Below are 22,328 nucleotides of genomic sequence, written 5' to 3' on the forward strand. Positions count from 1 at the left end.
AAAAATTTTCTATAGAAATAAAATTTTGCTAAAATGTTCTATAGAAATAAAATTTTGAAAAAATTCCTATAGAAATAAAATTTTGAGAAATTTTTCTATAGAAATAAAATTTTGAGAAATTTTCTATAGAAATAAAATTTTGCAAAAATTTTCTATAGAAATAAAATTTTGAAAAAATTCCTATAGAAATAATATTTTAACAAAATTTTCTATTGAAATAAAATTTTTACAAAATTTCCTATAGAAATAAAATTTTGCAAAAATTCACTATAGAAATAAAATTTTGCAAACATTTGCTATAGAAATAAAATTTTGAAAAAATTCCTATAGAAATAAAATTTTGAGAAATTTTTCTATAGAAATAAAATTTTGCAAAAATTTTCTATAGAAATAAAATTTAAAAAAAATTCTACAGAAATAAAATTTAAAAAAAATTCTATAGAAATAAAATTTTAACAAAATTTTCTATAGTAATAACATTTTGACAAAAATTTCTATAAAAATAAAATTTTGACAAACTTTTCTATAGAAATAAAAAATTTTGACAAAGTTTTCTATAGAAATAAAAAATTTTGACAAAGTTTTCTATAGAAATAAAATTTTGACAAAATTTTCTATAGAAATAAAATTTTGACAAAATTTTCTATAGAAATAAAATTTCGACAAAATTTTCTATAGAAATAAAATTTTTACAAAATTTTCTATAGAAAATTTGTTATAGAAATAAAATTTTGACAAAAATTTCAATAGGAATAAAAGACGAAGAATATTGAAAATTTTTTTGTTTGGTTTTTTTTTTTTTTTTTTGGTAGAATTTCTCCAAATTTCTCCAAATTTTAGATTATTTTTGGCTCGTTTGGCAACCGTGTAATACTGGAAAATCTAAAAAAAAAATTTTGACTCACATTCAGGGATGGTCCTCTGAGTCGACTTATATCTAAAATGTATCACATAGTCGATTAAATTTTGTTTACATTTTCTAAGAATACAAAATTTGTGCCCAAGGAAAAATGTAAAACTGCCTGCAAATATTTGCTATTATAACAAAATTCCTATAAAATGGTTCTGGTGACAATTATAGGACAACTTCCCGCAAAAATTGCTAATACACTCTTCTTTTTTTCATATGACGAATACTACTACTGAAAATGAAACACATCATAAAATCGATATCATCTCATTGCTTACGCTACTCTGATGCAGACATCCAATTCGAAATATTTCCATAGAACTTGCAATCACAAATCTTGATAAATTCAGACTGACAACAACACCAAAAAGGCCAAAAGACAGACCAATATATGGGAATAACCATGGGCTTTTGTGTGGCCCAGTAAGTTGGCCGTTTCAACATTCAACGGCCAAAATAAAGAGAAAAAAACTTCTTGAAAATGTTGGTCCATTGAATGAATACATTTTCCTACTGGATCAATAATTGGCGCCAATTGTTTCAAATGTGGCTGCCTGTCAAACAATCAGACAGAAAGACGGACAAATGTATCATATCCATGGGGACAAGTGCCTATGATGTGAAGAGGTTTGCTATAGATTGAATTGCAGCCACCCAAAATTCATCATTTAAAGTCAACTCATTGTCAAATTGTAGTTTTTTGGCCTCTACTCATCCCATGGCCTTATTATATCTGTGTGAGGGCAAATTGAAGAGCCACGGAGATAGATCTTGCATTTTAAGTACAATTAATGAATGCATCATAATTATATTCAAATATTTTAAGTCTTTTATTACTTAGGACGGACATAAAACTTTCGTTGAATTGAAATAAACATTTTGTATCACTCTACACCACACTAGAAGAAATTAATATAAAATTGTTTTATGACGGATGGACCAAAAATCCGTGATGGATTTTATATGTAAATAGCAAATAGCGCTAAGAAAAAGGAACCATCCTGTTATCTTTCCGTCTTTCTATTTATTATGGTTTGGAAAGTACATTTTTGGTGCTTACCAGAAATATTGATTCTACAGCCCACAATTCTTATATCGATTGATCCAAAATCCTCTGCGGTGTCTTTGCGAAGTAAACCGCTTTGCAAAATCAAAGAGCTTTTGGATGCTGTATATGGTAACTCTTTTCTCTCTCTCTCTCTCTCTCTATGGATACCATCAGAATTTGGTGTAACAAGTGCCGGCCCGTTTGATACTTGCTACACAACAAAAACTTCAGATTCTATCACGAAATTAATTGATTTAGTTAATTTTTTAATTGAAATGTTTTCAATCAAGAAAATGATAGTATCAATCAAAGTTTTAATTGGTCATTAAAAAAAATTGATTAAAAAAGTAATTGATTACATTAGCAAATTTCAATTAATGTTTTAATTGATTCATTAAAAATTCAATTCATATTGATTGCAAAACACAATTAATTTTTTTCATTAAAAACAATCAATTACTTTCTTAACTGATTTTTCCATCACTTTGTTCTAATTGACATAGTCTTTCAGGTTTGAATAAAAAGTTAGTTGTATCAATTAATTTTTAATTAAAACTTTTAAAAATTTCAATTAATGGCTTAACTAACTTAACGTTTCTATCTTGATTAAAAATTTAATTGTATCAATTAATTTATCAATTGAAAAAATTTTCAATGTCGATCAAAATTTAGTTGGAAATATTTTGGTGCTATTTTTTTCTGTGTAGCACTTCGATTTTTGATAAGTTTGGTCCAGGTAACCCGTAATGGCCTACCACAAAGTAACAAAAATCCACGATCTGGTTGTGTAGACTTCCACTTGGACGTGCGCTAGACAGCTGAGACAAAAATCATTCCATAGCAGCCCGTGAGTCATATCCTGCATGACATTTAGACCATGAGGAATCTGTCGGCATAACAGAACGTGATTTTGTTAACTTTGTTCCACAAGGGTGATCAATGTAAAGTGGCTTTGAAGGTCCATTGTGATTGTGAACTTCTCTCAGATCAATGAGTGTTGTCCAATTCAAATTCTATGTTAAAATATTCAATAGCAAGGGTCCTTTTTATAGCGGAGTCGGAAGGACATTTCACATTACAGAGAAAAATTCAGAAATGCCACCAAAATTACTGGCAGGGGATGAACCACCTCTGAAATTGCTTTTGGTTTTCTTTCATAACTGGGATTGAACCCTTTGGAAGAGCTTGGGTCATCAACCTTTTCAAGCACCTGACATTAATTTAGTTTCGATGTTCAGCCTCATCGTCTGATGCGTAATGGGTCTCGCATTTGCATCCTCCAGATAAGGAGCGCGTACATGAGACCATTTTCTCCAATTCTGTCATGGTACAGCAGTGCTAAAGCGTAATTCGAGGAAGTTTCACCTGGTACCCACTTGAAAAAAAGGAACATTCGATGTAGCGTATATCACCCGGTGAATATCACATCGGCGGAAAAAGACACCTAAATTGAGACCATATAAACACATGGTGTTTTGACAGTAATATTCAGGACCGGCACCTGAGTCTATCGTCTGTGCGTGAACACACTTTTTTAAATTTGGCGCAAGTATATGTGTTTGTGTCAGTACACCCTCAAAAAATCGCTTCTGTAACATATACCCCAAACACATTTTGCTTCAAGCATATATATTTTCAGGATTAATCCAAACAAAATATTGTTTGTATGGTTCAAACATATAATGTTTCACCTTAGGGCATACACTGGTAGTAAAAAATGTTAATGAAATTTTCTTTGTGTGGATATTTTTTTAAGGCGCCAATTGATTACTTCCATTATTTTACTTGCAGCATACTCCCTAGGTCTCTCTTTCGAAACACATATATGTTTATAGGCTATTTCCAAATTAATATATGTTTGCATCTAAGCATATTATATTTACAAACATTTTATGTGCCAAACATAATATGTTCTAACATATTAACATATATGTCCCAAACATGTTATGCTACTTTATGAACATTATATGCTTGCTCTTAAAAATATTGTGTTAAAAAATTTGAGTTCAAAACATTACACCCAAACATATGAAAAACACTCTTTTTCGTCCGTGTATAGAACTCTATTAATGCCACCAGAATTACTGACAGGGAATGAACCACCTCTGAAAATGTTTTTGCTTTTCATTCATAACTGAGATTTAACCCATTGGAAGAGCTTGGGCCAAGAGCTTTTTAAGCACCTAACATTGATTTTGTTTCGAAGTACAATCTCATCGTCTGATGGGTAATGGAAACGAGCTAACACATGAGACAATTTTCTCAAATTCTGTCATGGTTCAGCAGTGCTAAAAAGTAATTCGAGGAAGTTTCACCTGGTACCAACTTGAGACAAGAAACAGACGAAGAAGTGTATTTCACTCGGCGACTATGTTCCAGGAGAAAATTGTCCCATCGACGAAAAAACACCCAAAAGGAGACCAGATAGACACATGGAGTTTTGGCAGTAATATTCAGGGCCGGCATCTGAGCTTATCGTCTGTGCGTGAACACACTTTTTTTTAAATTTGGCGCAAGTGTGTTTGGGTTAGTATAGAACTCTATTAATTTTGGAAGAAATTGGTTCAGATTTAGATATAGCTACCATATATATCTTTCCTCTGGTATTCATGTATATAGACATATGAACCTTTATATATAGCTTCCAATAAATTTGAAGGGCTTCAGATGGTATCAAAAATTGTAATCTAAATACAGAAGAGCGCAGGGTATAATGCAGTCGACCCCGTCCAATTTTAGACCAGAAGTCCCAGAAACCGGGATTTTAAGTTCATTATAACCACAATAAGAACATTAATAAGCCAGATTTCATTTAGTACTGAATGCAACATTTGCATAATCTACCCAGAGCATCTCATGAGTGCAAATCTCTGTTCAAATCTGTATTCAGGGCTGCCAATTTTATCGGCATTTTGACGATTTTTTACTCACAAAATGGACAATTCCGATTTTTTCCGATTTTAACGATATTAACTACGTTCTTTAGACATAGTTTAGGGAGTTAAAGTTTTAACATTTTGAAGAAATTTTTTTAATATATTAAAATAAATTTGAAAATTTTTGGGAAAAAATTCGGAAACAAAAAAAACAGCATACGTATACATTTTTAAGCAAAAAACTAAAATTTGAGGATAGCTGGAGAATAATTCATTGAATGGAATATTCTGTTCAAAAAATAACCTAAAATGAAATAACACAAGTTGTTTTAATAGCAAAATTGATAATGATTTACTCAGAATGTGCAATAGAAACTTTTACTAGTTATGATAAAATTCTAGTACAGTATAAAAAATAACCACATATAGACATATCTATCGGAAACACCATAAAAAATAACCTGTTTTGGAAAACACGAGACTTTTTCTTTAGTTTCAAAATTATTAATTTTTAAATAAAACATTTTTAATAAATAATAAAACATAATTAATAAAACAATATTTTAGAAAAATAGAGTTTTTATACAAAAATTACGAAATATTTGTATTTAACCAGAAAATAATTTTTATGGTAATGTTATTTGTATACAAAACTGATTTCTTTATATATTTTTTTTATTGAAATGCATAGTTGTGTACATTAACTTTCTGTTTTGTATATGTTTTGTGTTTACCCAAAAAATATGTATAATTATAATATTATTTATATTGCCGATTTTTTGACAATTTTTAAAATGCAAGTGCCGATTATGACGATTTTTATAAAAAAAAAAGTAAAGATTTTTCTTGAAATTTTATTGGCAGCCCTGCCTGTATTGCCAGGTTGAATTTGCGTAGAGTTACGTGTCTTCGATTCACGATAACAATACACTGAACAAGTCCTTAAATTACGGATGGTATTTTCGCGTACCATATAATAGACGCATTTCTCTGATATAAAGATTTTTTATTTGACCAAAAGTTGACCAACTTTTAATTGATGGCGTTTTGTAAGGTGTTCAAAATGGGTATTTTTTCATGAAAGAAAATTTTGTTGGACTACAGCCAACTTGGCTTTACCAATATCGAAGAATTCTTCAAAATTAACAAAATCGTCTTTACATATTTGGAGTAGGTGTATAATTAGTCCTCATTTGTGTTCATATGACAATATATTCAAGATGTAATACGAAATACTTTGTTTTTATAATAGGTCTTTATCAGACCCTATTCCCCTAGTTATCACCTTCCATTGTTGAGAATCTCATAAGAATCTGTTAACAATTTTGAATTATTTATATTCTTTCCGATTATTCATATTGATTGTGCATTCTTAGAAAACCACAATTATGTATAAAAAAAATATTTTAATAATTGGTCTTTATTAGAAAAGGGGGAATAGCCTTTGTACTTCCATTATTAAAGATTTTTAAAGGGGTTTACCAAAAGAACAGTTAACAGTTTTGGATTATTTCTTTTGATTTTTTATTGTCTGTGCATAATATCTATTTTTTTTTTCTTTCTATCAAAAATACTTTTGTTACTTTGCGTTGTTTTTTTTTTAACATATAAATGGTTATAGAATAAAATTGCTTTATAAGAATGATAAGTCATCAATCATTTTTTTCTGATCGGCTATATATGATCTCGTAATTGATCTTCTGCCTTGGCTTAGTTTCCCTTTGTTTACTTTTACTGGAAATATCTATCACTTTGCTTATAAAACACAAAATTTACTCTTTGCTTCAATTAGATTTTGAATTGAATTTTATGCAATTACGAGGTTGGGATAAAAAGTAACAGTCTACATGACTAAGGCATTTCGGTAAACGAGTATTAAGCTAGTGAGTAGGGTTTTCTTTTTCCCGGACTTTTTCCATTCCCGGGAAAGCGGGAATTTTTTCGAATTTCCCGGGATCCCGGTCAAAGGGAAACCTGCTTTGGTGTGGCATACGTCTAGACATTTGAATAAATTTGAAATCGCCTAAAGCTAAGGTTATAAGGCGCTGTCTGGACAACTCACAATATATATTATGTTGGTCTCTTACATCAGCCATAAATCATACTAAAATACGAAATATTTGGTAATAAAAAAATATTACAATGGTTAAAAGACAGTCTGTATAGTCGGTATAGTTTCGGAAGAACTCTATTAATATTGTGGGATTTATTGTAACGTTAAAAAGCTGGGTGAAAATGAAAGATACTTATTTCGATTTCACCATGCACATGTTCGGACAAAATTCTCAAAAGGGAAACATTAGCATGTAATACCTCATTCACATTACACTTCCAAAATATTTACTTTAACTAGATTTCAACCGTCATTTGCCTTATAAATAAGGGATTTAAAATCCACTTTTAATAGATTTCGAGCCTAATGTGTACGAGGTATAAATTTGAAATTAAAGTAACTATCTCAATAAAGGTTGGAATTTTCATATTTCATAAAAATCCTTGCAATAATTATGAAATTTTGAAATTATGCAATTTCAAACGTGAGAAATATAAGGTAAAATATCCCGTTGTTTATAAAGGTTTACTCAGTCTACCAGTCTATCGGAATGTTAGTTTACAGAAATATGACAATGATAAATTAGAAAGTGCAATCTTCTTTTTATGTGCAATCTTTTTTTTAGAATCTGGGCTAGAACCCACGACTATGTATGTCCCACAAGGCAACTACTACTACTTGGTACCATTCCAGCAAAAAAATTTGGAAGTTCTTCCAAAGGCACAACTTTAGAAACACTTCCAGAAGATGCACTCCCAATGATGTTCTTTATTTTAACAACCCACACGCTCACAAAAAATCGCTTCTGTAACATATACTCCCAAACATATTTTGCTTCAAGCATATATATTTTTGGGTATTGCCCAAACATTTATATGTTTGATCTCTTCCAATATATAATATGTTTGAAAGCATATTGATCTAAACAATATATGTTTGGGTAGTCTAAGTTCCAAACATTTTGTATTTTTGCATCCAAATTCAATAATGTTGTCTTCCAAAAAACAATATGTTATTATGTGAACATATAATATGTTTGGAAGCATTTTGCACCCAAAAATATTATATGCTTAAAAAAAATTCTCCCAAACAATATTGTGCTCAAAATTTTATTTATTTATTTATATATTTACAATCATAATGAATTATGAAAATAAACAGGTAATATAGGTGCTAACAACATAGGTTTTCGACCTGAATGCTCAAAATTTTGTTTTTGCCCAATTGTATATTCCCCTACATCTTTCTCACTTCCACGAGATTTTTTAGTTCTTAGCACCTTTTTCTGTAATACAAACATTGTAGAAGAAACTATTCAATTTTATGATTTTTTTTATTTTAATTTTACCTTTTGTCGGACGGGGATTCGAACAGCGGACCACACAGTTTGTAAGGATCAAAGAAGTAGCTGATCAATTGCCCAAGGAAAAATAAAATGTTAATTTTGTAATAACAAGCAACAACCACCAACTTAATTCAATATCGCTCCCTGTTAAATAGCGCTCCAAGCTACTAAACACATATATGTTTATAGGCTATTTCTAAATTAATATATGTTTGCATCCAAGCATATTATATTTACAAACATTTTATGTCCCAAACATAATATGTTCTAACATATTAACATATATGTCCCAAACATGTTATGCTAGTTTATGAACATTATATGCTTGCACTCAAACATATTGTGTTTAAAAATTTGTGTTCCAAACATATAATGTTTATAGCCAAACATATGAAAAACAGTCTTTTTCAACCGTGCAGGAAGTTCTTTTAATTCAGTTTTTTACAACTTAGGTTTTTCATATTTTTAATGGGTAATTTTAACTTTTTTTGTTTAAAATAGGTTAAAAATAGAGTAAGAATTCATAAAATGGTACAAATCATTTAAATTTTGTCGAAAAAAATGCTAAATCCAATCTGAAAAAATTGTGAATTTTTGAAAATATTTGAGATCAAACGTTTCCGACAAGCGTTAGAATCCATTAAAAATTATAAAAATTATTTATTTGACAAAATATCACAGAATTTTTTTATTTACATCCAAAACATTGAATTCGGATCACACCAAAAGAAGTGATGCAAATTCAGTGAAACGGCTGTTGAAAGGGAGGACTTCCGTCCTATGACAAGCCCATGTTAAATTCATCGCTTCTGCGTCAATTTTGCACCACTTCCGGATCCAAAAAGAACATTTTCATTACTTTTTTGGCGACGCTTTTTTGCTGGGATATTCATTCACATTACACTTCCAAAAATCCACTTTAACTAGATTTCAACTGTCATTTGCCATATAAAACCCTCTAATATATATAAAATATTGTAAAGAAAATTTCCCAGGAAAAACCCCTACTAGTGATTAACACAGTTCGAAAAGTCCGGAATTACCAAGCCTCTTCAAGGCAATTAAAAATTAGTAGTAGCGCCATTAATAAATTTGGAATAACAATATATATTTTTATTTGAATTTTTATTTGAAAAGTTCTAATAGCATACACAGATAAAAATAACTTTGAGAACCAATAGCTTTTTTTTAGAAATCTACAAAATTTGTTAATTTCCCTGCAACAAATTAATTCGTAAATTTAATAACCATTATTACAAATAAGTTGTTGGCAGTCCTTGCCATCTAAAGGCAACAGATAATTTGTGTTCTCAACAACCTAATTTGCAAGTAATTTGCTCGGCACCAAACATTACAAAATATTTTTTGAGGGTTAAACGCAACGTTCAACAACAAAATTGGTATTTGAAGGAAAATATTTATATATGGTTTGTTGAACGTTTATTTATGATCTTAACAAATTTATTGGTGTCTTCAACAAAAATGTTAAAACGATAGAATGTATGCTAAGATCTAATGTATTTCCATATAATATTGTTGCCAGATCCAATAAATGAAAAAATCATCCCTGATGAGGCAGGAAATAATCCCAACGAAACTTTAGATGAAAATAATGGAATTATTCAATATTTGTTTTAAACGCATTCAAAACTGACCTTGAAAGCCCAGAGAAAATATATACAGAAAAAAATACTCCCTGTAAATTTCAAATAAATCGGATAGTTTAGATTTTGCTCTATTGGTTTATAAAAGGGACAACCCCTTCCCCGATCAAATATCGACAAAACCAAAAATTGGCGTTTGTCGTTCAGAGACAACCTTAAACTTCCCTGATAATTCAAGAAAATCAAGGCAATATTCTCCAAGATTCAAAATGTCGGGTAAGAGGGGGTCCCAGAGTGTTTTTTCACTGTACCTAAAAAAGTCAGGTAGGTTAGGTTAGGTGGCAGCCCGATGTATCAGGCTCACTTAACATAGACTATTCAGTCCATTGTGATACCACATTGGTGAACTTCTCTCTTATCACTGAGTGCTGCCCGATTCCATGTTAAGCTCAATGACAAGGGACCTCCTTTTTATAGCGTTCCACATTGCAGTGAAACCACTTAGAGAACCTTTGAAATCCTCAGAAATGTCACCAGCATTAATGAGGTGGGATAATCCACCGCTGAAAAACTTGTTGGTGTTCGGTCGAAGCAGGAATCGAAACCACGACCTTGTGTATGCAAGGCGGGCATGCTAACCATTGCACCACGGGGGCTCCCAAAATAAGTCAGGTAAGTGGGAAGTCTCTCTCCTCGACAAAATATCGAAAATATATGGTGGCGGATCTTCGTCTAGTTGCCAACCCCAATCTTTCCTGAAAATTGTAAGCAAATCTGGGAACTTTTTTCCAATTTCCATGCTTTTATGTATTCTCTCATGAGTGATTTTTTTGCTGGCTATAAATCACGTGCTCATACTCATTTTGTTCTAACGGTATTCTTCGCATAGTTTTTTAGCTTTCGTACATATTCTCAGCGATGTGTGCGTCACCAGTCTTGTTATTTTTGTTTTCATATGTATAACTGTCAACTATATTCTCAACAAACCAATTTGCTGAAACTGTTTGTTTTCAGTTTTCAGCATATTTCAGCAGTTTTTACATACAAATAAAGTTGTTAATATTTATTTGCGGTTAATTTTTTGTGTGTACCTTATTAAATGGAGCAGTGGACGTGTATAGTATAATGCATTGTAATTTTTTTGCGAGGTGATGGATCTACAATTCCCAACCTAGTCTGAACCATTTGATTGCTTGTGAGACAATTATTAAAGTTTACTTGTTATAATATGAACACAAAAATGTGTTCACAGACAGACGAACATAGCTAGATCGTCTCAAGGACCTCCCCTGAGCATTACTGCCAATGTCTATCTCATCTCTTTCTGGGTGTTGAAAATATAAGCACTAACTTACAATACCCTGTTCTACAGTGTGACGCAGAGAATCGACTTTTTAATTCTTATTACACTCTCCGCAGGAATTTTAAAATTTTTGAAATTCTTTTAAATATCCAAACAGATAGGCACAAGAATTTCAATTTCTTCAATATGGACATCTTATGTTAACAAAAGTTGCTTCACAAAAGACGCTCTATCTCACAAACTAATTGACTTACAGACGTCAATTTTGACACGAATCATTTGAAGGTTGGTACTATATAAAAATAATATGTTATGCATTTAATACTAGCGACGCCATCTATGTGTCAGACCGGGGACTTATCAGCCAACCTGTTATTTATATAAATCCATGGTGAAGAGTCTAAATATCGTAAGTTTAGGCATAACCAATCTTAGCGCCATGCTACTCATTAGTGTTTGTGTCTTAAGTTTTTTGTTTCCCTACCTCCAAAAAATATTAAAAAACGAATTGAAAAACCATAGGTCGAAAAATTATTTTTTCTTTTTGCAATTTGAGCATAAAATGTTTGCAATTCGAACAAATCCATGGTAAATAGTATATATCAGGGATGGAAAATGCAGTACTATAGTACTTTTTTCAATACTTTTTCACCCCGGTCAGTACCGTAGTACCCCCGCGAATGATTTAGTACTTTTTGTGTAGACATTTTTGAGTCGATATCAGATTTATGGTACAATAGCTTTGACAAAATATTTTAATATTGTGAGAAAGTCTTTATCAACCTAATTTGCTAATAGTCTTTTACAAATATGGCAAAACAGACAAGTTCATCCGGGAAGAAATTCTCGATTTTTTAAAAGCCATAGTCAAAAATACGATTTCATTGAATTTCAAGAATGTTTTAGTCGAAAAAAAGCATGCGAATCTATATTATCGATTTTTTATTTCGGTAGAAAATTTTGTCAATATTTTATTTCTATATAAAATTTTTGCAAACTTTTTTTTCTAAAAGAAATTTTTGCAAAATTTTATTTCAATTGGAAATTTTGTAAATATTTTATTTCTATAGGAAATTTTTGGAAAAAAAAAATTGCAAAATTTTATTTCTATAAAAATTTTTTTGCAAAATTTTATTTCTATAGAATATTTTGTCAAAATCTTATTTATATAGAAAATTTTGTCAAAATTTTATTTTTATAGATTTTTTTTCAAAATTTTATTTCTATAGAAAATTTTGTCAACATTTTATTTCTATAGAACATTTTGTTAAAATTTTATTTTCTTAAAAATTTAGTCTAAAGGAGCTCTTGACAATAATCTTCCAGTGTTGAAATTTAGTAAAAAGTACTTTTTCGCCCAAAAAAATACCTTTTTTGTACTTTCTTAAAAATTGTATTTTCCATCCCTGGTATATATGCATCTCAATTTTTGGCATAACCAATCATAGCACCATACTTCCTCATTAATGTTTGTGTCTTAAGTCTTTTGTTTCACAACCTCAAAAAACATACATGCAATAAATATAAAAGAAAATAATATTCAATAAGAAAAATAGAAATCGATTTTCTAATGTAGAAAATATCGTTTCTGTAATCCATAGGTTAGGTTAGGTACAGTGACTTTCTGAGGTATACGACACACATTGAGCCAGGAATCCTGTTATTATTGATCGTGTCGATAAAACAGCTCATCACACATTCAAAACTTTTACTAACTAGTGGTCTATCCTCCGATTAACTACACGCAAAAAAATATTTCTTTCCTCGCAAACGAAACGAAACGAAACAAACAAAGTTCGTTTCTCATTTGCTTTTCGCTGTAAGGAAGTGTATTTGGAAGAAAAGTATATACTTTTTGTGATAAACGTTTATTCTTTTCCAGGATGTAAAAACAATTTCATAAAGACAAACTCATGGAATACTGTTTTATAAAAAGCAACATTGAAATCTATATTGGTCCATAGTGGCAAATTTAAATAAAGCACTTATGTCACCTTCTTTTAAGGCTGAAATATTCGATGTTGTTGATTGGTATATGTTTGATGAAAATTCGCGGAGAAGATTACCAGCTGTTTGGACTGAAGATTTAAGACACAAACGTATGGAAATAAGATACGTTTGTATCTTAAATCTTTTGTTTCACTATCACCACACAAAATCATATCCACAACTCCAATTATTGCCAAAAATATTTTCATAACAAAATCGAAATCCAGAACAGAAAGTGTTATTCAGGTGACATCTTGTTCATTTATAAAATAAAATTGAAACCAATATTGCTTCACATAGGTCCATTTTAAATAATGCTCTTTTACAGAAGTTTTCCAAGTCTTAGTTAGATCTCCCTACTCACGTTTGTGTCTTAAGTCTTATGTTTCGCTGCCACCAAAGACAAGAACTTTCCATTTTTCTTTTATTTTCGCATAAAAACAAATCTTCAGAGTAATAGTGACATTCATGGAAGACCCTGCTGCTTCAGAACTGAAAATTTAATTCGATATTGGTCTATATAGGACATAATATAGACTTTATTCAATGTTTATGTCCCTCACAAAAACTAGAAAAGTTTTGGTAATTTCCGGTTTATGATATTAAACCATGTGTCAACCATATCATCACGACTATACTTTTAACTGTGCCATAATTTAAACTTGTAATGATATTTCGAAATAAAAAATATCATTACATTATTTCTTCAAAAAATGCTTATGCAGCATTAAAGTTTTTAGAAAATTTCATATAATCAATCTCCTCTGCTAAAGGCCAGCCAACTTTAAATTATTTTCCAAATTTTAGTCTTAAATGATACTTTTTTAAAAAAAATTCCGTATTTTTGACTTACAAAGTTCTTTTCCCTGTAGTATTGAGCAGGTTAAAATATCCAATAAAGTTTTATCTAATCCATTTCACTTTTCACCAAGAACAAATGCATCAATATTTCATTGCCTTTATTATGTGTTAATTAAAATTTCATTTCACACTGATATCCATTTTTATTCCAATTATTCTTTCTTTTTTATTATATTTATTTTCACGGAAAGGTTTTATCTTTATTTATTTTTTTTTAATGATTACAAAATAATTATTTTTTTTTTAGCAAACACTTTCAATTAAGTACATTTCCACTAAATTTCAATATAGTAAACATCACATAATTCAATTGATCCTTTATCTTTAGCTTTTAATCTAATTTTTTTGCAAACTCGTTCAATCTGTCGACCATGAACAAAACGATTAACAAGAGTATTCTTTTTTATCGCATCACATCACGAATCTTACATTCACTCACTCACGCATCAGAGCCATACACTTGTTTTGGGGCATTTTCTTCGGTTGGCGTCTGAGACACAACTAAAGAATTCAAACAAGAAGCCAGAACCCTTGTGTTGTTCTAAGCCCAAGAAAAACAGACCCTTGCCACTGCAAAGCAAACACACCTTTACACACTCTCGCGAGGGCCAAAATACCGGCAAGTACAACGAAGGCAATTTGAAACGACGACAACGATAACTAACACCGACGGCAACCGAAGAAACGAAAAGTCCGGCCAAAAAGAAAAACAATCTCTATGGCTATAAACTGGCAGTAGAATGCATCGTTCAACGGAGTTATTCAGTAAAAGCGATCAAGAACTCGCACGACGAGTGTAGAGAGTATGATCTAAGAGCGTTTCAAATGGAAACTAAATGCTGTTGTGGCCAACAAACAATCCATGACGGTGAGAAGAGGCCCCAAGTTCAAATTTTCAACGACTAGGCCAACAACACTCATACACCGAAGCAATTGAATGCTGAGATGTTAGTATTGATGATGAATCCCCCCTTTAGGACTATACTACTAATACAATTGCATGACTATGTCATGTATAAGCCCACCATATGTTAGGGGAGTCTTACAAGTGAAGAGCATAAAACTTGTTTTAATCAAGTGGCGAGAGTTAACTACGCCCCTTTTAGTTTTAAGTTAAAAGAGAAAAAGCTATGATGCCAGATTAAAATAATTAGTGGTATTTGTAGAACATTTGGAGAAATAAAAACTTTATCTAAAAACATTGGAAAAAAGGATCTGAGTTCGTTCGAACTGAAGCTTCCCAGCAAAAAATGGAGCACTATTTCAGTAGGATTGTAAGGGAGAGAGGCAGTATCAACTGCTTACAAAACAACCGAATCAGCGCTGCTTTTGTGGCCGATGTCCCGATTTAGAGCAGCTTCTACATAGCGCTGATATAACATAATTGCTCATTTTAATAGAAATATTGCTCAGAAGTGATATATAATCTTGAGTATAGCATTGTTGGCGTGAAAGAAAACAGCACTACCTTTCATGCATCTATACTGCATGAATTGGTTGCAATAACGTAAACGAATGATCATAAACTAGTTTAATTACTCATTTTCGTTATTGCCACCGATTCATGCAGTGTGGATGTACTGCCTACTTTATTGTATACCAAACAGCGCAACTAAACTCTTACTGCAAAGTATTTTTTGCTGGGTAATATAGCCCCCACAATGGATTTGAATGAAGAGTAGCTGGCATGGTTAGTATGCCCGCCTTACATACAAAGGGTCATGGGTTCAATCCCAGTTTCGGTCAAACACTAAAAAATTTTTTCAGCGTTGGGTTATCCCCTCTCAGTAACGCTGGTGACATTTCTGAGTGTTTCAAAGCTTCTCTAAAGGGTTTCACCGCGGACTCGAGTATAAAAAAGGGGTCATTGGTCTAAACATAGAATCGGGCAGCACTCAGTGATAAGACAGAAGTTCACCACCGTAGTATCACAATGAACTGAATAATCTAAATGAGCCTGAAATATCGGGCTGTCACTATACCTAACCTAACCTAACTATTATTAATTCATACAAATAATACTTAGTGGATGTAATTGAAATTTCGGGATCCAATTTGCTCGATTGCTGAGTCGAATTCACGAGACTCACGACATTTTCCAACCGGGAATCAGCAAAGGTAAAAAATTCATGAATAGAATATAGACAGCTAAATTAATTTCTGTTAACATATGAGTAAATCTTGATTTATTTCGTGAGCGTGATTTTTCAAAAATTTTATTCACCCACATTCACGAACCGATTTTGATGCTCACGCACGACACATTCGTTTCACTCCCATTCACGAGAGTTTCTTCAGATTTTGTTCACGATTCATGTGATTCAAAATTTTATTTCTATAGAACATTTTGTCATTATTTTCCTCTGTTGGTTAAGCTACTATTGTAGTTTAGTCAACGCGATGCTTTTTAAGCTGAGATCAAAACAACAAATATGATTGAAGTACAAACCAACAATAATAAAACAAAACGAATGAAGTAAGAGGTAGCACGCTCAAAATAAACTCAGCCAACTGCACTGAAATCGATGATTTGAAATTCGCAAAGGAAAAGAGAAATGTTTCGAAACGTGCGTCCATCCAACCATCTTGCAGTCTATAGGGCTTTGCCCAAATAAATTTGACAAACATTCCTTTCCTCTGTTCGTTAAGCTACTCTTGTGGTTTAGTCAACGCAATGGTTATTAAGTTGAGATCAAAACAACAAATAAAATTGTATTTCTATAGAAAATTTTATCAAAATTTTATTTCTATTTTTTATTTTGTCAACATTTTATTTCTATAGAAAATTTTGTCAACATTTTATTACTATAGAAAATTTTGTCAAAATTTTAATTCTATAGACAATTTTGTCAAAATTTTATTTCTATAGAAAATTTTGTCAAAATTTTATTTCTATAGATAAGTTTGTCAAATTTTATTTCTATAATCAAATCTTTATTTCAATATAAAATTTTGTCAAAATTTTATTTCTATAGCAAATTTTGTCAAAATTTTATTTCTATAGACAATTTTGTCAAAATTTTATTTCTATAGAAAAATTTGTCAAATTTTATTTCTATAATCAAATCTTTATTTCAGTATAAAATTTTGTCAACATTTCAATTCCATAGAATATTTTGTCAAAATTTTATTTCTACAGAAAATTTTGTCAAAGTTTTATTTCTGTAGAAAATTGTGTCAAAATTTTATTTCTATAGAAAATGTTGTCAAAATTTTATTTCTATAGCATTTTGTCAAAATTTTATTTCTATAGAAAATTTTGTCAAAATTTTATTTCTATAGCATTTTGTCAAAATTTTATTTCTATAGAAAATTTGTCAAAATTTTATTTCTATAGAAAATTTTGTCAAAGTTTTGTTTCTACAGAAAATTTTGTCAAAATTTTATTTCTATAGAAAATTTTGTCAAAATTGTATTTCTATAGAAAATTTTGTCAACATTTTAATTCCATAGAATATTTTGTCAAAATTTTATTTCTACAGAGAATTTTGTCAAAATTTAATTTCTATAGGAAATTTTGTCAAAATTTAATTTCTACAGAAAATTTTTTAAAAATTTTATTTCTATAGAAAATTTTGTCAAATTTTATTTCTATACAAAATTTTGTCAAAATTTTAATTCCATAGAATATTTTGTCAAAATTTTATTTCTATAGAGATAGAGAGATTTTGTCAAAGTTTTATTTCTATAGAAAATTTTGTCAAAATTTTATTTCTATAGAAAATTTTCTCAGACTTTTATTTGTACTGAAAATTTTCTTATACCTTTATTTCTATAGAAAAATTTCTCAGACTTTCATTTCTATAGAAAATTTTGTTAAAATTTTATTTCTATAGAAAATTTTGTCAAAATTTTATTTCTATAGAAAATTTTGTCAAAATTTTATTTCTATAGAAAATTTTATTTCTATAGAAATTTTTGTCAAAACTTTATTTCTATAGAAAATTTTGTCAAAATTTTATTTCTATAGAAAATTTTGTCAAAATTTTATTTATTTTTTTTTGTCTTCTAAATTTTCTCAAATTAAAATTTGTAAATTACCTTGTAGTGGAAGAGGAATAGTTTGCCAAATCTACAACATCAAGAATTCTAATTCTACAACAATAAAAAAATCTTCGAGATGGCTTCACATTTTGTGGAGTGTATAAATAACAATGCTATTTGCATATCATGCCTTTGCTCATCTAACATACGTACAATTTTTGGAAAATTTCTCCCTAAATTATTCACACATCATTTGTAAAAATTAAGTACATATAATTTTACTTATCACCCCAATTTTTTCGTTTTAAATTTCCTAGCTCCGCCAATGGGTATCGGATCCAGTTCATTTAGTTCCAGCCACGCAATAGTTCCAGAGAACTAATTCGCTCCGGAACTACCCAACTCTATTCTATAGCTGAAGTTTATGTATATAGTGATGATGGTACGTAAAAAGCATAGTCTTAATTAATACATTTTCCTTCATTTTACTCCCACATCAAGAGTCGTCCTCATAGTCCCAAAAGTTAATGAAATTCTTTGCGAAATGGTGTCTCCATGGAATTTTTTTGGACGGGACCCCAGCTAAGGGTTTTTAAGACTCAGTTTATTTATTAAACATTCGACCGTTTATACTCATTTCAATTCTTATTACATTTTTTATATTACCAAATTTTATAACATAATACTAAAATCGTTAATATGGTAACATTAGATCAATGTGTACCCCACACATACCATTACAATATAAAATCACTCTTCGAGAGTATACAATACAACATCTACTCAACTCTGCCTCCAACCTAAAGAGCGCTGCTTTGCTCTCACTCACAGTAAATAAAGGTGCACGCAAGCGTATCGATATACAAAAAGTAACCAATCACAGTCAAAGATTTCATCAATATATGTTTACATAGAAACGTACGTACCGGTGTACATAATTACCTCTATAGCAATAAATAGGTGTGTTTTGAATCATTTTTTTAGGCTGTAGACGTAATGAACTCTTTATGCCAATAACTGATGTCGATGAGAGTACAAATACATTGACGAATTTTTGTTGCTTTAGATGAACGCATGCGAACTATTACAAATTAATTGTTATTTTATTATTACTCGTAGTGTGTTGTTATTGTATAGATAACTTGGAAAGAAATCAAGAGAAACAAACCGGTGATGTGAGATCATTCGTTTGACCATTAGCTTGATAATTTTTTTATTTTTTAATGATGTAGTAAATATTGCCTATTAATAATTAACTTTAATTTTGTATTAGTGTATGTGTGAGCAATTTAAAGAAAGATGAGTGTGTATGATCTTCAAGTATTATAATGGCTTGCTATCATCGGCCAATGATATTTGTTGTTTTTTGCCATACTATTGGAGAATTTGAATCACTTCGCCGCCGTATTAATCATGCCTCAATTAATGATTAGCCATTATTATGAATTAATTAAAATACCAAATGTATATTTACATTTTCTATTTTGAATAATGTGATCCATTACAATGGAACAAACAATAAATTATATAAAACTTGCAATAAACAAATGGCTGAAATTTGATTCTCTATCACTCGAACTTAGTTAAATGGAATGATTTATTTTCAAATAAAATGCAATAACATTAATCATTATAACATAAATAGATAAATTTCTTACAATCTTAATGTGAAAATTTGTTTTATAACTTTTATAAGATAAATAGTTATAAATAAATTCTGAAAATGTAATCATTATATCCTACTCGTAAGAATTCAGTTTTATAATGATCGAAGGACTTGAGACACAAACACAAAGAAGATAGGCATCATGTCCTAATTTTCAGTTGATATATATTTTTATAGAACTTCTTCCTCATGGAGAATTTAAGAAAAATGTATTTGCTAGTTTCGATTTCTTTCATTTAATCTAGGCTAATTAATTAGTGTTAAGTTCTACATAACAGGTTGGCTGATAAGTCCCCGGTCTGACACATAGATGGCGTTGCTAGTATTAAATTCATATTATTTTTATATAGTACCAACCTTCAAATGATTCGTGTCAAAATTTGACGTCTGTAAGTCAATTAGTTTGTGAGATAGAGAGTCTTTTGTGAAGCAACTTTTGTTATTGTGAAAAAAATGGAAAAAAAGGAATTTCGTGTTTTGATAAAATACTGTTTTCTGAAGGGAAAAAATACGGTGGAAGCAAAAACTTGGCTTGAAAATGAGTTTCCGGACTCTGCCTCAGGGAAATCAACAATAATTGATTGGTATGCAAAATTCAAGCGTGGTGAAATGAGCACGGAGGACGGTGAACGCAGTGGATGCCCGAAAGAGGTGGTTACCGACGAAAACATCACAAAAATCCACAAAATGATTTTGAATGACCGTAAAATGAAGTTTATCGAGATAGCAGAGGCCATAAAGATATCAAAGGAACGTGTTGGTCATATCATTCATCAATATTTGGATATGCGGAAGCTCTGTGCAAAATGGGTGCCGCGCGAGCTCACATTTGACCAAAAACAACAACGTGTTGATGATTCTGAGCGGTGTTTGCAGCTGTTAACTCGTAATACACCCGAGTTTTTCCGTCGATATGTGACAATGGATGAAACATGGCTCCATCACTACACTCCTGAGTCCAATCGAAAGTCGGCTGAGTGGACAGCGACCGGTGAACCGTCTCCGAAGCGTGGAAAGACTCAAAAGTCCGCTGGCAAAGTAATGGCCTCTGTTTTTTTGGGATGCGCATGGAATAATTTTTATCGATTATCGTGAGAAGGGAAAAAACCATCAACAGTGACTATTATAACATATGGCGTTATTGGAGCGTTTGAAGGTCGAAATCGCGGAAACGGCCCCCATATGAAGAAGAAAAAAGTGTTGTTCCACCAAGACAACGCACCGTGCCACATTGAGAACGATGGCAAAAAATCATGAATTTGGCTTCGAATTGCTTCCCCACCTACCGTATTCTCCAGATCTGGCCCCTCCGACTTTTTCTTGTTCTCAGACTTCAAAAGGATGCTCGCAGGGAAAAATTTGGCTGCAATGAAGAGTTGATCGCGAAACTGAGCCCTATTTTGAGGCAAAACCGAAGTAGTACTAACAAAATGGTATCAAAAAATTGGAAGCTCGTTATAATCGTTGTATCGCTCTCGAAGGGAAATATGTTGAATAATAAAAACGAATTTTGACAAAAAAATGTGTTTTTCTTTGTTAGACCGGGGACTTATCAGCCAACCTGTTATATGTCAATTTATGCGGTTTCTTCTGGTAATTTTAATTACTTTTATTTTAAGGCAAATTTATTGTAGTTTTTTTCTACAATGAATATAACTGTAACCGTCCATATAGACCGGATTGGTTGTAAAATTAGTTATTTAAATAAAATAAAATAAATAAAACAAAAATGTTAAAATTTGGTCGGTTCAAAAACAAAAGACTTAAGACACACACACATATGACCTATGGGCAAAATAGACTGCGTGAAGCATTACTAATTTTTTCCAAAACTACGCTATTTTTTCTCAATGGTACTGATTGAAAGTCTTACGCCTATATTCATAATAATTCACTGACAGTTTATCGAAGGAATAGCTTTATTAATATACCGGAAAAATAGAATGAAAATTCGATATATAAGATCTGTATCCTAATTTTAATTTTATAGATCCTAGATTTAAAGCCAGATAGGTCGCAAAAAAAGTCCTTGTTTTAAAGAACCCGCATCTTTGGTTCGGAATCAATATCAAAATCCTTAAAGGAAAGTCAAAATCTTTGGATCCAAGTAAACTTTTTTTTTGAGTGTATAGTAATAAAATCTTTGCTTTAAAATCCCAAACCCATGGTCCGTTCCATAATTTTTTTACCAGAACTCGAATTGATACGTACACTGAAAAAAATATTTACATGGTATAAAAGATTACGCTAACTAAAGTTTAAGATGCACAATTTACAAAATATTAAGGACAAATTTCTTTAAAACAATGAAATTTTAATTAAAATAAAGTTTATAATCTTTGCTTCAAAAATTTTTTTCATTAAATTTAGGACAAAAATTTTTCATTAAAGTCCATTGTTTTTGAACAAGGCAAATTTTCCTTAAAGTAAAGAAACACATTTTCGATTTAAAGAAATCGTCCTTAAATTAACTGATATAGATAATCTTTCGATTTAAGATAAAAACGCTTCTAATATAAGCTAAGACTTATTTTGAGGATCTGGCATCTTTTCCCAGCAAAAAAAGCGTCGCCAAAAAAGGAATGAAAATGTTATTTTTGGATCCGGAAGTGATGCAAAATTGACGCAGAAGCGATGAGTTTAACATGGGCTTGTCATAGGGCTTGTCCTCCATTTCAACAGCCATTGC

The 22,328-nt window shown here is 30.7% G+C and overlaps 1 protein-coding gene across 1 annotated transcript in view; it reads right to left on the reverse strand.

Moving 5' to 3' along the window:
- Positions 1–14,801, reverse strand: part of dysf (neuronal PAS domain protein dysfusion) — a 163,595-nt gene extending 148,794 nt beyond the window's left edge. Inside the window, exon 1 of the mRNA XM_075290300.1 lies at positions 13,982–14,801. The gene's annotated coding sequence lies outside the window, so the exon portion shown is untranslated. The remainder of the gene's footprint in view (positions 1–13,981) is intronic.
- Between the last annotated feature and the right edge of the window lie 7,527 nt (positions 14,802–22,328).

Source organism: Haematobia irritans, chromosome 1 (genome assembly GCF_050003625.1).
Source record: "Haematobia irritans isolate KBUSLIRL chromosome 1, ASM5000362v1, whole genome shotgun sequence".
In the NCBI taxonomy this organism is placed as follows: domain Eukaryota; kingdom Metazoa; phylum Arthropoda; class Insecta; order Diptera; family Muscidae; genus Haematobia; species Haematobia irritans.